At 46.2% G+C, this 12,500-nt stretch overlaps 13 non-coding genes across 13 annotated transcripts; all 13 read right to left on the bottom strand.

Moving 5' to 3' along the window:
- Positions 1-184: 184 nt before the first annotated feature.
- Positions 185-256, bottom strand: TRNAE-CUC (transfer RNA glutamic acid (anticodon CUC)). Its single transcript has one exon. It is a non-coding gene; the product is annotated as a tRNA-Glu (tRNA).
- A 215-nt stretch (positions 257-471) lies between these two features.
- TRNAE-UUC (transfer RNA glutamic acid (anticodon UUC)) lies at positions 472-543 on the bottom strand. Its single transcript has one exon. It is a non-coding gene; the product is annotated as a tRNA-Glu (tRNA).
- Positions 544-1,256: 713 nt separating this feature from the next.
- On the bottom strand, positions 1,257-1,328 carry TRNAE-CUC (transfer RNA glutamic acid (anticodon CUC)). Its single transcript has one exon. It is a non-coding gene; the product is annotated as a tRNA-Glu (tRNA).
- Positions 1,329-2,343: 1,015 nt separating this feature from the next.
- On the bottom strand, positions 2,344-2,415 carry TRNAE-CUC (transfer RNA glutamic acid (anticodon CUC)). Its single transcript has one exon. It is a non-coding gene; the product is annotated as a tRNA-Glu (tRNA).
- A 996-nt stretch (positions 2,416-3,411) lies between these two features.
- On the bottom strand, positions 3,412-3,483 carry TRNAE-CUC (transfer RNA glutamic acid (anticodon CUC)). The gene has a single exon. It is a non-coding gene; the product is annotated as a tRNA-Glu (tRNA).
- A 215-nt stretch (positions 3,484-3,698) lies between these two features.
- TRNAE-UUC (transfer RNA glutamic acid (anticodon UUC)) lies at positions 3,699-3,770 on the bottom strand. Its single transcript has one exon. It is a non-coding gene; the product is annotated as a tRNA-Glu (tRNA).
- A 712-nt stretch (positions 3,771-4,482) lies between these two features.
- On the bottom strand, positions 4,483-4,554 carry TRNAE-CUC (transfer RNA glutamic acid (anticodon CUC)). The gene has a single exon. It is a non-coding gene; the product is annotated as a tRNA-Glu (tRNA).
- A 1,295-nt stretch (positions 4,555-5,849) lies between these two features.
- On the bottom strand, positions 5,850-5,921 carry TRNAE-UUC (transfer RNA glutamic acid (anticodon UUC)). The gene has a single exon. It is a non-coding gene; the product is annotated as a tRNA-Glu (tRNA).
- Positions 5,922-6,633: 712 nt separating this feature from the next.
- TRNAE-CUC (transfer RNA glutamic acid (anticodon CUC)) lies at positions 6,634-6,705 on the bottom strand. Its single transcript has one exon. It is a non-coding gene; the product is annotated as a tRNA-Glu (tRNA).
- A 2,079-nt stretch (positions 6,706-8,784) lies between these two features.
- Positions 8,785-8,856, bottom strand: TRNAE-UUC (transfer RNA glutamic acid (anticodon UUC)). The gene has a single exon. It is a non-coding gene; the product is annotated as a tRNA-Glu (tRNA).
- A 712-nt stretch (positions 8,857-9,568) lies between these two features.
- On the bottom strand, positions 9,569-9,640 carry TRNAE-CUC (transfer RNA glutamic acid (anticodon CUC)). The gene has a single exon. It is a non-coding gene; the product is annotated as a tRNA-Glu (tRNA).
- A 998-nt stretch (positions 9,641-10,638) lies between these two features.
- TRNAE-UUC (transfer RNA glutamic acid (anticodon UUC)) lies at positions 10,639-10,710 on the bottom strand. Its single transcript has one exon. It is a non-coding gene; the product is annotated as a tRNA-Glu (tRNA).
- A 712-nt stretch (positions 10,711-11,422) lies between these two features.
- On the bottom strand, positions 11,423-11,494 carry TRNAE-CUC (transfer RNA glutamic acid (anticodon CUC)). Its single transcript has one exon. It is a non-coding gene; the product is annotated as a tRNA-Glu (tRNA).
- Positions 11,495-12,500: the final 1,006 nt, after the last annotated feature.

Consider the following 12,500-nt stretch of genomic DNA (forward strand, 5'->3'; position numbering starts at 1 on the left):
GTGGTTAGTACTCTGCGTTGTGGCCGCAGCAACCCCGGTTCGAATCCGGGTCACGGCATTCTTGATGAAAAAGCAAAGGTGCTCTTGTAGACGGTAAGCCTGAATGATACTTTTATGAACTTTTTGAGCGCTATCTTAATTCAGAGGGTCTTTCGATGTAGTTGCAAGCTTAGGAAAATGCTCATTCCCATACCGGGAGTCGAACCCGGGCCGCCTGGGTGAGAACCAGGAATCCTAACCGCTAGACCATATGGGAACCGCTGAGACCCTTTTTCAGTAATAAGTAGAAAAAAAATCAGTTTCATGATTTGAAAACTCATTTTTAAGCATGGATGGCATCAACAACCACTTGCAAGTGGCCTCGTTAGCGCAGCATTTTTGGCTGCCAAGAGCATCTGCAAACTAAGCCGCTTAATTCTGCAAGAAAGGTGCAGGCCTTTGAATGCAGGCACAAGCTTAGCAAAACACTCATTCCCATACCGGGAGTCGAACCCGGGCCGCCTGGGTGAAAACCAGGAATCCTAACCGCTAGACCATATGGGAAAAGTTGCTTTCACAGCTTGCTTTAAACTTTCCAATACATGTACATATTAAAAAACAAAAAAAAAAAAAAAAAAAAAAAGAAGTTTTGTGCTTTTAGAATTCCATCTTATCTCTGGACGGCAACAACCAATCACACGCAAGATGCCTCGTTAGCGCAGTAGGTAGCGCGTCAGTCTCATAATCTGAAGGTCGTGAGTTCGATCCTCACACGGGGCATGGATCTATCCTTGTTTTTTCCCTCCGCCTTAACTGGATAGGCACTGCTCTTTGCCATTCAATACCGAAACGATACTGGATAATATGGAAAGGTAGCAAACAAGGCAGAAGGGTTTTGGCTAGGGGCTAAAAGCAACCGTGTTGAGGTCTTTGAATATTGCTGCGAGCGTAGCAAAAGTCCAAAATGGGGAGCATGATTAGTGGCAACCTCTCACACAGGGCCAGTGGCGCAATGGATAACGCGTCTGACTACGGATCAGAAGATTGTAGGTTCGACTCCTACCTGGCTCGTGAATGTCGCCGTGATCGTATAGTGGTTAGTACTCTGCGTTGTGGCCGCAGCAACCCCGGTTCGAATCCGGGTCACGGCATTCTTGATGAAAAAGCAAAGGTGCTCTTGTAGACGGTAAGCCTGAATGATACTTTTATGAACTTTTTGAGCGCTATCTTAATTCAGAGGGTCTTTCGATGTAGTTGCAAGCTTAGGAAAATGCTCATTCCCATACCGGGAGTCGAACCCGGGCCGCCTGGGTGAGAACCAGGAATCCTAACCGCTAGACCATATGGGAACCGCTGAGACCCTTTTTCAGTAATAAGTAGAAAAAAAATCAGTTTCATGATTTGAAAACTCATTTTTAAGCATGGATGGCATCAACAACCACTTGCAAGTGGCCTCGTTAGCGCAGCATTTTTGGCTGCCAAGAGCATCTGCAAACTAAGCCGCTTAATTCTGCAAGAAAGGTGCAGGCCTTTGAATGCAGGCACAAGCTTAGCAAAACACTCATTCCCATACCGGGAGTCGAACCCAGGCCGCCTGGGTGAAAACCAGGAATCCTAACCGCTAGACCATATGGGAAAAGTTGCTTTCACAGCGTGCTTTAAACTTTCCAATATATGTAGATATATACATGTACATATTAAAAAACAAAAAAAAAAAAAAAAAAAAAAAAGAAGTTTTGTGCTTACAGAATTCCATCTTATCTCTGGACGGCAACAACCAATCACACGCAAGATGCCTCGTTAGCGCAGTAGGTAGCGCGTCAGTCTCATAATCTGAAGGTCGTGAGTTCGATCCTCACACGGGGCATGGATCTATCCTTGTTTTTTCCCTCCGCCTTAACTGGATAGGCACTGCTCTTTGCCATTCAATACCGAAACGATACTGGATAATATGGAAAGGTAGCAAACAAGGCAGAAGGGTTTTGGCTAGGGGCTAAAAGCAACCGTGTTGAGGTCTTTGAATATGGCTGCGAGCGTAGCAAAAGTCCAAAATGGGGAGCATGATTAGTGGCAACCTCTCACACAGGGCCAGTGGCGCAATGGATAACGCGTCTGACTACGGATCAGAAGATTGTAGGTTCGACTCCTACCTGGCTCGTGAATGTCGCCGTGATCGTATAGTGGTTAGTACTCTGCGTTGTGGCCGCAGCAACCCCGGTTCGAATCCTGTTCACGGCATTCTTGATGAAAAAGCAAAGGTGCTCTTGTAGACGGCAAGCCTGAATGATACTTTTATGAACTTTTTGAGCGCTATCTTAATTCAGAGGGTCTTTCGATGTAGTTGCAAGCTTAGGAAAATGCTCTTTCCCATACCGGGAGTCGAACCCGGGCCGCCTGGGTGAGAACCAGGAATCCTAACCGCTAGACCATATGGGAACCGCTGAGACCCTTTTTCAGTAATAAGTAGAAAAAAAATCAGTTTCATGATTTGAAAACTCATTTTTAAGCATGGATGGCATCAACAACCACTTGCAAGTGGCCTCGTTAGCGCAGCATTTTTGGCTGCCAAGAGCATCTGCAAACTAAGCCGCTTAATTCTGCAAGAAAGGTGCAGGCCTTTGAATGCAGGCACAAGCTTAGCAAAACACTCATTCCCATACCGGGAGTCGAACCCGGGCCGCCTGGGTGAAAACCATGAATCCTAACCGCTAGACCATATGGGAAAAGTTGCTTTCACAGCTTGCTTTAAACTTTCCAATATATGTAGATATATACATGTACATATTAAAAAAAAAAAAGAAGTTTTGTGCTTACAGAATTCCATCTTATCTCTGGACGGCAACAACCAATCACACGCAAGATGCCTCGTTAGCGCAGTAGGTAGCGCGTCAGTCTCATAATCTGAAGGTCGTGAGTTCGATCCTCACACGGGGCATGGATCTATCCTTGTTTTTTCCCTCCGCCTTAACTGGATAGGCACTGCTCTTTGCCATTCAATACCGAAACGATACTGGATAATATGGAAAGGTAGCAAACAAGGCAGAAGGGTTTTGGCTAGGGGCTAAAAGCAACCGTGTTGAGGTCTTTGAATATGGCTGCGAGCGTAGCAAAAGTCCAAAATGGGGAGCATGATTAGTGGCAACCTCTCACACAGGGCCAGTGGCGCAATGGATAACGCGTCTGACTACGGATCAGAAGATTGTAGGTTCGACTCCTACCTGGCTCGTGAATGTCGCCGTGATCGTATAGTGGTTAGTACTCTGCGTTGTGGCCGCAGCAACCCCGGTTCGAATCCGGGTCACGGCATTCTTGATGAAAAAGCAAAGGTGCTCTTGTAGATGGCAAGCCTGAATGATACTTTTATGAACTTTTTGAGCGCTATCTTAATTCAGAGGGTCTTTCGATGTAGTTGCAAGCTTAGGAAAATGCTCATTCCCATACCGGGAGTCGAACCCGGGCCGCCTGGGTGAGAACCAGGAATCCTAACCGCTAGACCATATGGGAACCGCTGAGACCCTTTTTCAGTAATAAGTAGAAAAAAAATCAGTTTCATGATTTGAAAACTCATTTTTAAGCATGGATGGCATCAACAACCACTTGCAAGTGGCCTCGTTAGCGCAGCATTTTTGGCTGCCAAGAGCATCTGCAAACTAAGCCGCTTAATTCTGCAAGAAAGGTGCAGGCCTTTGAATGCAGGCACAAGCTTAGCAAAACACTCATTCCCATACCGGGAGTCGAACCCGGGCCGCCTGGGTGAAAACCAGGAATCCTAACCGCTAGACCATATGGGAAAAGTTGCTTTCACAGCTTGCTTTAAACTTTCCAATATATGTAGATATATACATGTACATATTAAAAATAAAAAAAAAGAAGTTTTGTGCTTACAGAATTCCATCTTATCTCTGGACGGCAACAACCAATCACACGCAAGATGCCTCGTTAGCGCAGTAGGTAGCGCGTCAGTCTCATAATCTGAAGGTCGTGAGTTCGATCCTCACACGGGGCATGGATTTATCCTTGTTTTTTCCCTCCGCCTTAACTGGATAGGCACTGCTCTTTGCCATTCAATACCGAAACGATACTGGATAATATGGAAAGGTAGCAAACAAGGCAGAAGGGTTTTGGCTAGGGGCTAAAAGCAACCGTGTTGAGGTCTTTGAATATGGCTGCGAGCGTAGCAAAAGTCCAAAATGGGGAGCATGATTAGTGGCAACCTCTCACACAGGGCCAGTGGCGCAATGGATAACGCGTCTGACTACGGATCAGAAGATTGTAGGTTCGACTCCTACCTGGCTCGTGAATGTCGCCGTGATCGTATAGTGGTTAGTACTCTGCGTTGTGGCTGCAGCAACCCCGGTTCGAATCCGGGTCACGGCATTCTTGATGAAAAAGCAAAGGTGCTCTTGTAGACGGCAAGCCTGAATGATACTTTTATGAACTTTTTGAGCGCTATCTTAATTCAGAGGGTCTTTCGATGTAGTTGCAAGCTTAGGAAAATGCTCATTCCCATACCGGGAGTCGAACCCGGGCCGCCTGGGTGAGAACCAGGAATCCTAACCGCTAGACCATATGGGAACCGCTGAGACCCTTTTTCAGTAATAAGTAGAAAAAAAATCAGTTTCATGATTTGAAAACTCATTTTTAAGCATGGATGGCATCAACAACCACTTGCAAGTGGCCTCGTTAGCGCAGCATTTTTGGCTGCCAAGAGCATCTGCAAACTAAGCCGCTTAATTCTGCAAGAAAGGTGCAGGCCTTTGAATGCAGGCACAAGCTTAGCAAAACACTCATTCCCATACCGGGAGTCGAACCCAGGCCGCCTGGGTGAAAACCAGGAATCCTAACCGCTAGACCATATGGGAAAAGCTGCTTTCACAGCTTGCTTTAAACTTTCCAATATATGTAGATATATACATGTACATATTAAAAAAAAAAAAAAAAAAGAAGTTTTGTGCTTACAGAATTCCAATTCCATCTTATCTCTGGACGGCAACAACCAATCACACGTAAGATGCCTCGTTAGCGCAGTAGGTAGCGCGTCAGTCTCATAATCTGAAGGTCGTGAGTTCGATCCTCACACGGGGCATGGATCTATCCTTGTTTTTTCCCTCCGCCTTAACTGGATAGGCACTGCTCTTTGCCATTCAATACCGAAACGATACTGGATAATATGGAAAGGTAGCAAACAAGGCAGAAGGGTTTTGGCTAGGGGCTAAAAGCAACCGTGTTGAGGTCTTTGAATATGGCTGCGAGCGTAGCAAAAGTCCAAAATGGGGAGCATGATTAGTGGCAACCTCTCACACAGGGCCAGTGGCGCAATGGATAACGCGTCTGACTACGGATCAGAAGATTGTAGGTTCGACTCCTACCTGGCTCGTGAATGTCGCCGTGATCGTATAGTGGTTAGTACTCTGCGTTGTGGCCGCAGCAACCCCGGTTCGAATCCGGGTCACGGCATTCTTGATGAAAAAGCAAAGGTGCTCTTGTAGACGGCAAGCCTGAATGATACTTTTATGAACTTTTTGAGCGCTATCTTAATTCAGAGGGTCTTTCGATGTAGTTGCAAGCTTAGGAAAATGCTCATTCCCATACCGGGAGTCGAACCCAGGCCGCCTGGGTGAGAACCAGGAATCCTAACCGCTAGACCATATGGGAACCGCTGAGACCCTTTTTCAGTAATAAGTAGACAAAAAATCAGTTTCATGATTTGAAAACTCATTTTTAAGCATGGATGGCATCAACAACCACTTGCAAGTGGCCTCGTTAGCGCAGCATTTTTGGCTGCCAAGAGCATCTGCAAACTAAGCCGCTTAATTCTGCAAGAAAGGTGCAGGCCTTTGAATGCAGGCACAAGCTTAGCAAAACACTCATTCCCATACCGGGAGTCGAACCCGGGCCGCCTGGGTGAAAACCAGGAATCCTAACCGCTAGACCATATGGGAAAAGTTGCTTTCACAGCTTGCTTTAAACTTTCCAATATATGTAGATATATACATGTACATATTAAAAAAAAAAAAAAAGAAGTTTTGTGCTTACAGAATTCCATCTTATCTCTGGACGGCAACAACCAATCACACGCAAGATGCCTCGTTAGCGCAGTAGGTAGCGCGTCAGTCTCATAATCTGAAGGTCGTGAGTACGATCCTCACACGGGGCATGGATCTATCCTTGTTTTTTCCCTCCGCCTTAACTGGATAGGCACTGCTCTTTGCCATTCAATACCGAAACGATACTGGATAATATGGAAAGGTAGCAAACAAGGCAGAAGGGTTTTGGCTAGGGGCTAAAAGCAACCGTGTTGAGGTCTTTGAATATGGCTGCGAGCGTAGCAAAAGTCCAAAATGGGGAGCATGATTAGTGGCAACCTCTCACACAGGGCCAGTGGCGCAATGGATAACGCGTCTGACTACGGATCAGAAGATTGTAGGTTCGACTCCTACCTGGCTCGTGAATGTCGCCGTGATCGTATAGTGGTTAGTACTCTGCGTTGTGGCCGCAGCAACCCCGGTTCGAATCCGGGTCACGGCATTCTTGATGAAAAAGCAAAGGTGCTCTTGTAGACGGCAAGCCTGAATGATACTTTTATGAACTTTTTGAGCGCTATCTTAATTCAGAGGGTCTTTCGATGTAGTTGCAAGCTTAGGAAAATGCTCATTCCCATACCGGGAGTCGAACCCGGGCCGCCTGGGTGAGAACCAGGAATCCTAACCGCTAGACCATATGGGAACCGCTGAGACCCTTTTTCAGTAATAAGTAGAAAAAAAATCAGTTTCATGATTTGAAAACTCATTTTTAAGCATGGATGGCATCAACAACCACTTGCAAGTGGCCTCGTTAGCGCAGCATTTTTGGCTGCCAAGAGCATCTGCAAACTAAGCCGCTTAATTCTGCAAGAAAGGTGCAGGCCTTTGAATGCAGGCACAAGCTTAGCAAAACACTCATTCCCATACCGGGAGTCGAACCCGGGCCGCCTGGGTGAAAACCATGAATCCTAACCGCTAGACCATATGGGAAAAGTTGCTTTCACAGCTTGCTTTAAACTTTCCAATATATGTAGATATATACATGTACATATTTAAAAAAAAAAAAAAGAAGTTTTGTGCTTACAGAATTCCATCTTATCTCTGGACGGCAACAACCAATCACACGCAAGATGCCTCGTTAGCGCAGTAGGTAGCGCGTCAGTCTCATAATCTGAAGGTCGTGAGTTCGATCCTCACACGGGGCATGGATCTATCCTTGTTTTTTCCCTCCGCCTTAACTGGATAGGCACTGCTCTTTGCCATTCAATACCGAAACGATACTGGATAATATGGAAAGGTAGCAAACAAGGCAGAAGGGTTTTGGCTAGGGGCTAAAAGCAACCGTGTTGAGGTCTTTGAATATGGCTGCGAGCGTAGCAAAAGTCCAAAATGGGGAGCATGATTAGTGGCAACCTCTCACACAGGGCCAGTGGCGCAATGGATAACGCGTCTGACTACGGATCAGAAGATTGTAGGTTCGACTCCTACCTGGCTCGTGAATGTCGCCGTGATCGTATAGTGGTTAGTACTCTGCGTTGTGGCCGCAGCAACCCCGGTTCGAATCCGGGTCACGGCATTCTTGATGAAAAAGCAAAGGTGCTCTTGTAGACGGCAAGCCTGAATGATACTTTTATGAACTTTTTGAGCGCTATCTTAATTCAGAGGGTCTTTCAATGTAGTTGCAAGCTTAGGAAAATGCTCATTCCCATACCGGGAGTCAAACCTGGGCCGCCTGGGTGAGAACCAGGAATCCTAACCGCTAGACCATATGGGAAAAGCTGCTTTCACAGCTTGCTTTAAACTTTCCAATATATGTAGATATATACATGTACATATTAAAAAAAAAAAAAAAAAAGAAGTTTTGTGCTTACAGAATTCCAATTCCATCTTATCTCTGGACGGCAACAACCAATCACACGTAAGATGCCTCGTTAGCGCAGTAGGTAGCGCGTCAGTCTCATAATCTGAAGGTCGTGAGTTCGATCCTCACACGGGGCATGGATCTATCCTTGTTTTTTCCCTCCGCCTTAACTGGATAGGCACTGCTCTTTGCCATTCAATACCGAAACGATACTGGATAATATGGAAAGGTAGCAAACAAGGCAGAAGGGTTTTGGCTAGGGGCTAAAAGCAACCGTGTTGAGGTCTTTGAATATGGCTGCGAGCGTAGCAAAAGTCCAAAATGGGGAGCATGATTAGTGGCAACCTCTCACACAGGGCCAGTGGCGCAATGGATAACGCGTCTGACTACGGATCAGAAGATTGTAGGTTCGACTCCTACCTGGCTCGTGAATGTCGCCGTGATCGTATAGTGGTTAGTACTCTGCGTTGTGGCCGCAGCAACCCCGGTTCGAATCCGGGTCACGGCATTCTTGATGAAAAAGCAAAGGTGCTCTTGTAGACGGCAAGCCTGAATGATACTTTTATGAACTTTTTGAGCGCTATCTTAATTCAGAGGGTCTTTCGATGTAGTTGCAAGCTTAGGAAAATGCTCATTCCCATACCGGGAGTCGAACCCAGGCCGCCTGGGTGAGAACCAGGAATCCTAACCGCTAGACCATATGGGAACCGCTGAGACCCTTTTTCAGTAATAAGTAGACAAAAAATCAGTTTCATGATTTGAAAACTCATTTTTAAGCATGGATGGCATCAACAACCACTTGCAAGTGGCCTCGTTAGCGCAGCATTTTTGGCTGCCAAGAGCATCTGCAAACTAAGCCGCTTAATTCTGCAAGAAAGGTGCAGGCCTTTGAATGCAGGCACAAGCTTAGCAAAACACTCATTCCCATACCGGGAGTCGAACCCGGGCCGCCTGGGTGAAAACCAGGAATCCTAACCGCTAGACCATATGGGAAAAGTTGCTTTCACAGCTTGCTTTAAACTTTCCAATATATGTAGATATATACATGTACATATTAAAAAAAAAAAAAAAGAAGTTTTGTGCTTACAGAATTCCATCTTATCTCTGGACGGCAACAACCAATCACACGCAAGATGCCTCGTTAGCGCAGTAGGTAGCGCGTCAGTCTCATAATCTGAAGGTCGTGAGTACGATCCTCACACGGGGCATGGATCTATCCTTGTTTTTTCCCTCCGCCTTAACTGGATAGGCACTGCTCTTTGCCATTCAATACCGAAACGATACTGGATAATATGGAAAGGTAGCAAACAAGGCAGAAGGGTTTTGGCTAGGGGCTAAAAGCAACCGTGTTGAGGTCTTTGAATATGGCTGCGAGCGTAGCAAAAGTCCAAAATGGGGAGCATGATTAGTGGCAACCTCTCACACAGGGCCAGTGGCGCAATGGATAACGCGTCTGACTACGGATCAGAAGATTGTAGGTTCGACTCCTACCTGGCTCGTGAATGTCGCCGTGATCGTATAGTGGTTAGTACTCTGCGTTGTGGCCGCAGCAACCCCGGTTCGAATCCGGGTCACGGCATTCTTGATGAAAAAGCAAAGGTGCTCTTGTAGACGGCAAGCCTGAATGATACTTTTATGAACTTTTTGAGCGCTATCTTAATTCAGAGGGTCTTTCGATGTAGTTGCAAGCTTAGGAAAATGCTCATTCCCATACCGGGAGTCGAACCCGGGCCGCCTGGGTGAGAACCAGGAATCCTAACCGCTAGACCATATGGGAACCGCTGAGACCCTTTTTCAGTAATAAGTAGAAAAAAAATCAGTTTCATGATTTGAAAACTCATTTTTAAGCATGGATGGCATCAACAACCACTTGCAAGTGGCCTCGTTAGCGCAGCATTTTTGGCTGCCAAGAGCATCTGCAAACTAAGCCGCTTAATTCTGCAAGAAAGGTGCAGGCCTTTGAATGCAGGCACAAGCTTAGCAAAACACTCATTCCCATACCGGGAGTCGAACCCGGGCCGCCTGGGTGAAAACCATGAATCCTAACCGCTAGACCATATGGGAAAAGTTGCTTTCACAGCTTGCTTTAAACTTTCCAATATATGTAGATATATACATGTACATATTTAAAAAAAAAAAAAGAAGTTTTGTGCTTACAGAATTCCATCTTATCTCTGGACGGCAACAACCAATCACACGCAAGATGCCTCGTTAGCGCAGTAGGTAGCGCGTCAGTCTCATAATCTGAAGGTCGTGAGTTCGATCCTCACACGGGGCATGGATCTATCCTTGTTTTTTCCCTCCGCCTTAACTGGATAGGCACTGCTCTTTGCCATTCAATACCGAAACGATACTGGATAATATGGAAAGGTAGCAAACAAGGCAGAAGGGTTTTGGCTAGGGGCTAAAAGCAACCGTGTTGAGGTCTTTGAATATGGCTGCGAGCGTAGCAAAAGTCCAAAATGGGGAGCATGATTAGTGGCAACCTCTCACACAGGGCCAGTGGCGCAATGGATAACGCGTCTGACTACGGATCAGAAGATTGTAGGTTCGACTCCTACCTGGCTCGTGAATGTCGCCGTGATCGTATAGTGGTTAGTACTCTGCGTTGTGGCCGCAGCAACCCCGGTTCGAATCCGGGTCACGGCATTCTTGATGAAAAAGCAAAGGTGCTCTTGTAGACGGCAAGCCTGAATGATACTTTTATGAACTTTTTGAGCGCTATCTTAATTCAGAGGGTCTTTCAATGTAGTTGCAAGCTTAGGAAAATGCTCATTCCCATACCGGGAGTCGAACCCGGGCCGCCTGGGTGAAAACCAGGAATCCTAACCGCTAGACCATATGGGAAAAGTTGCTTTCACAGCTTGCTTTAAACTTTCCAATATATGTAGATATATACATGTACATATTAAAAAAAAAAAAAAAGAAGTTTTGTGCTTACAGAATTCCATCTTATCTCTGGACGGCAACAACCAATCACACGCAAGATGCCTCGTTAGCGCAGTAGGTAGCGCGTCAGTCTCATAATCTGAAGGTCGTGAGTACGATCCTCACACGGGGCATGGATCTATCCTTGTTTTTTCCCTCCGCCTTAACTGGATAGGCACTGCTCTTTGCCATTCAATACCGAAACGATACTGGATAATATGGAAAGGTAGCAAACAAGGCAGAAGGGTTTTGGCTAGGGGCTAAAAGCAACCGTGTTGAGGTCTTTGAATATGGCTGCGAGCGTAGCAAAAGTCCAAAATGGGGAGCATGATTAGTGGCAACCTCTCACACAGGGCCAGTGGCGCAATGGATAACGCGTCTGACTACGGATCAGAAGATTGTAGGTTCGACTCCTACCTGGCTCGTGAATGTCGCCGTGATCGTATAGTGGTTAGTACTCTGCGTTGTGGCCGCAGCAACCCCGGTTCGAATCCGGGTCACGGCATTCTTGATGAAAAAGCAAAGGTGCTCTTGTAGACGGCAAGCCTGAATGATACTTTTATGAACTTTTTGAGCGCTATCTTAATTCAGAGGGTCTTTCGATGTAGTTGCAAGCTTAGGAAAATGCTCATTCCCATACCGGGAGTCGAACCCGGGCCGCCTGGGTGAGAACCAGGAATCCTAACCGCTAGACCATATGGGAACCGCTGAGACCCTTTTTCAGTAATAAGTAGAAAAAAAATCAGTTTCATGATTTGAAAACTCATTTTTAAGCATGGATGGCATCAACAACCACTTGCAAGTGGCCTCGTTAGCGCAGCATTTTTGGCTGCCAAGAGCATCTGCAAACTAAGCCGCTTAATTCTGCAAGAAAGGTGCAGGCCTTTGAATGCAGGCACAAGCTTAGCAAAACACTCATTCCCATACCGGGAGTCGAACCCGGGCCGCCTGGGTGAAAACCATGAATCCTAACCGCTAGACCATATGGGAAAAGTTGCTTTCACAGCTTGCTTTAAACTTTCCAATATATGTAGATATATACATGTACATATTTAAAAAAAAAAAAAGAAGTTTTGTGCTTACAGAATTCCATCTTATCTCTGGACGGCAACAACCAATCACACGCAAGATGCCTCGTTAGCGCAGTAGGTAGCGCGTCAGTCTCATAATCTGAAGGTCGTGAGTTCGATCCTCACACGGGGCATGGATCTATCCTTGTTTTTTCCCTCCGCCTTAACTGGATAGGCACTGCTCTTTGCCATTCAATACCGAAACGATACTGGATAATATGGAAAGGTAGCAAACAAGGCAGAAGGGTTTTGGCTAGGGGCTAAAAGCAACCGTGTTGAGGTCTTTGAATATGGCTGCGAGCGTAGCAAAAGTCCAAAATGGGGAGCATGATTAGTGGCAACCTCTCACACAGGGCCAGTGGCGCAATGGATAACGCGTCTGACTACGGATCAGAAGATTGTAGGTTCGACTCCTACCTGGCTCGTGAATGTCGCCGTGATCGTATAGTGGTTAGTACTCTGCGTTGTGGCCGCAGCAACCCCGGTTCGAATCCGGGTCACGGCATTCTTGATGAAAAAGCAAAGGTGCTCTTGTAGACGGCAAGCCTGAATGATACTTTTATGAACTTTTTGAGCGCTATCTTAATTCAGAGGGTCTTTCAATGTAGTTGCAAGCTTAGGAAAATGCTCATTCCCATA

This window comes from Eleutherodactylus coqui, chromosome 2 (assembly GCF_035609145.1).
Source record: "Eleutherodactylus coqui strain aEleCoq1 chromosome 2, aEleCoq1.hap1, whole genome shotgun sequence".
Taxonomy (NCBI): Eukaryota; Metazoa; Chordata; class Amphibia; order Anura; family Eleutherodactylidae; genus Eleutherodactylus; species Eleutherodactylus coqui.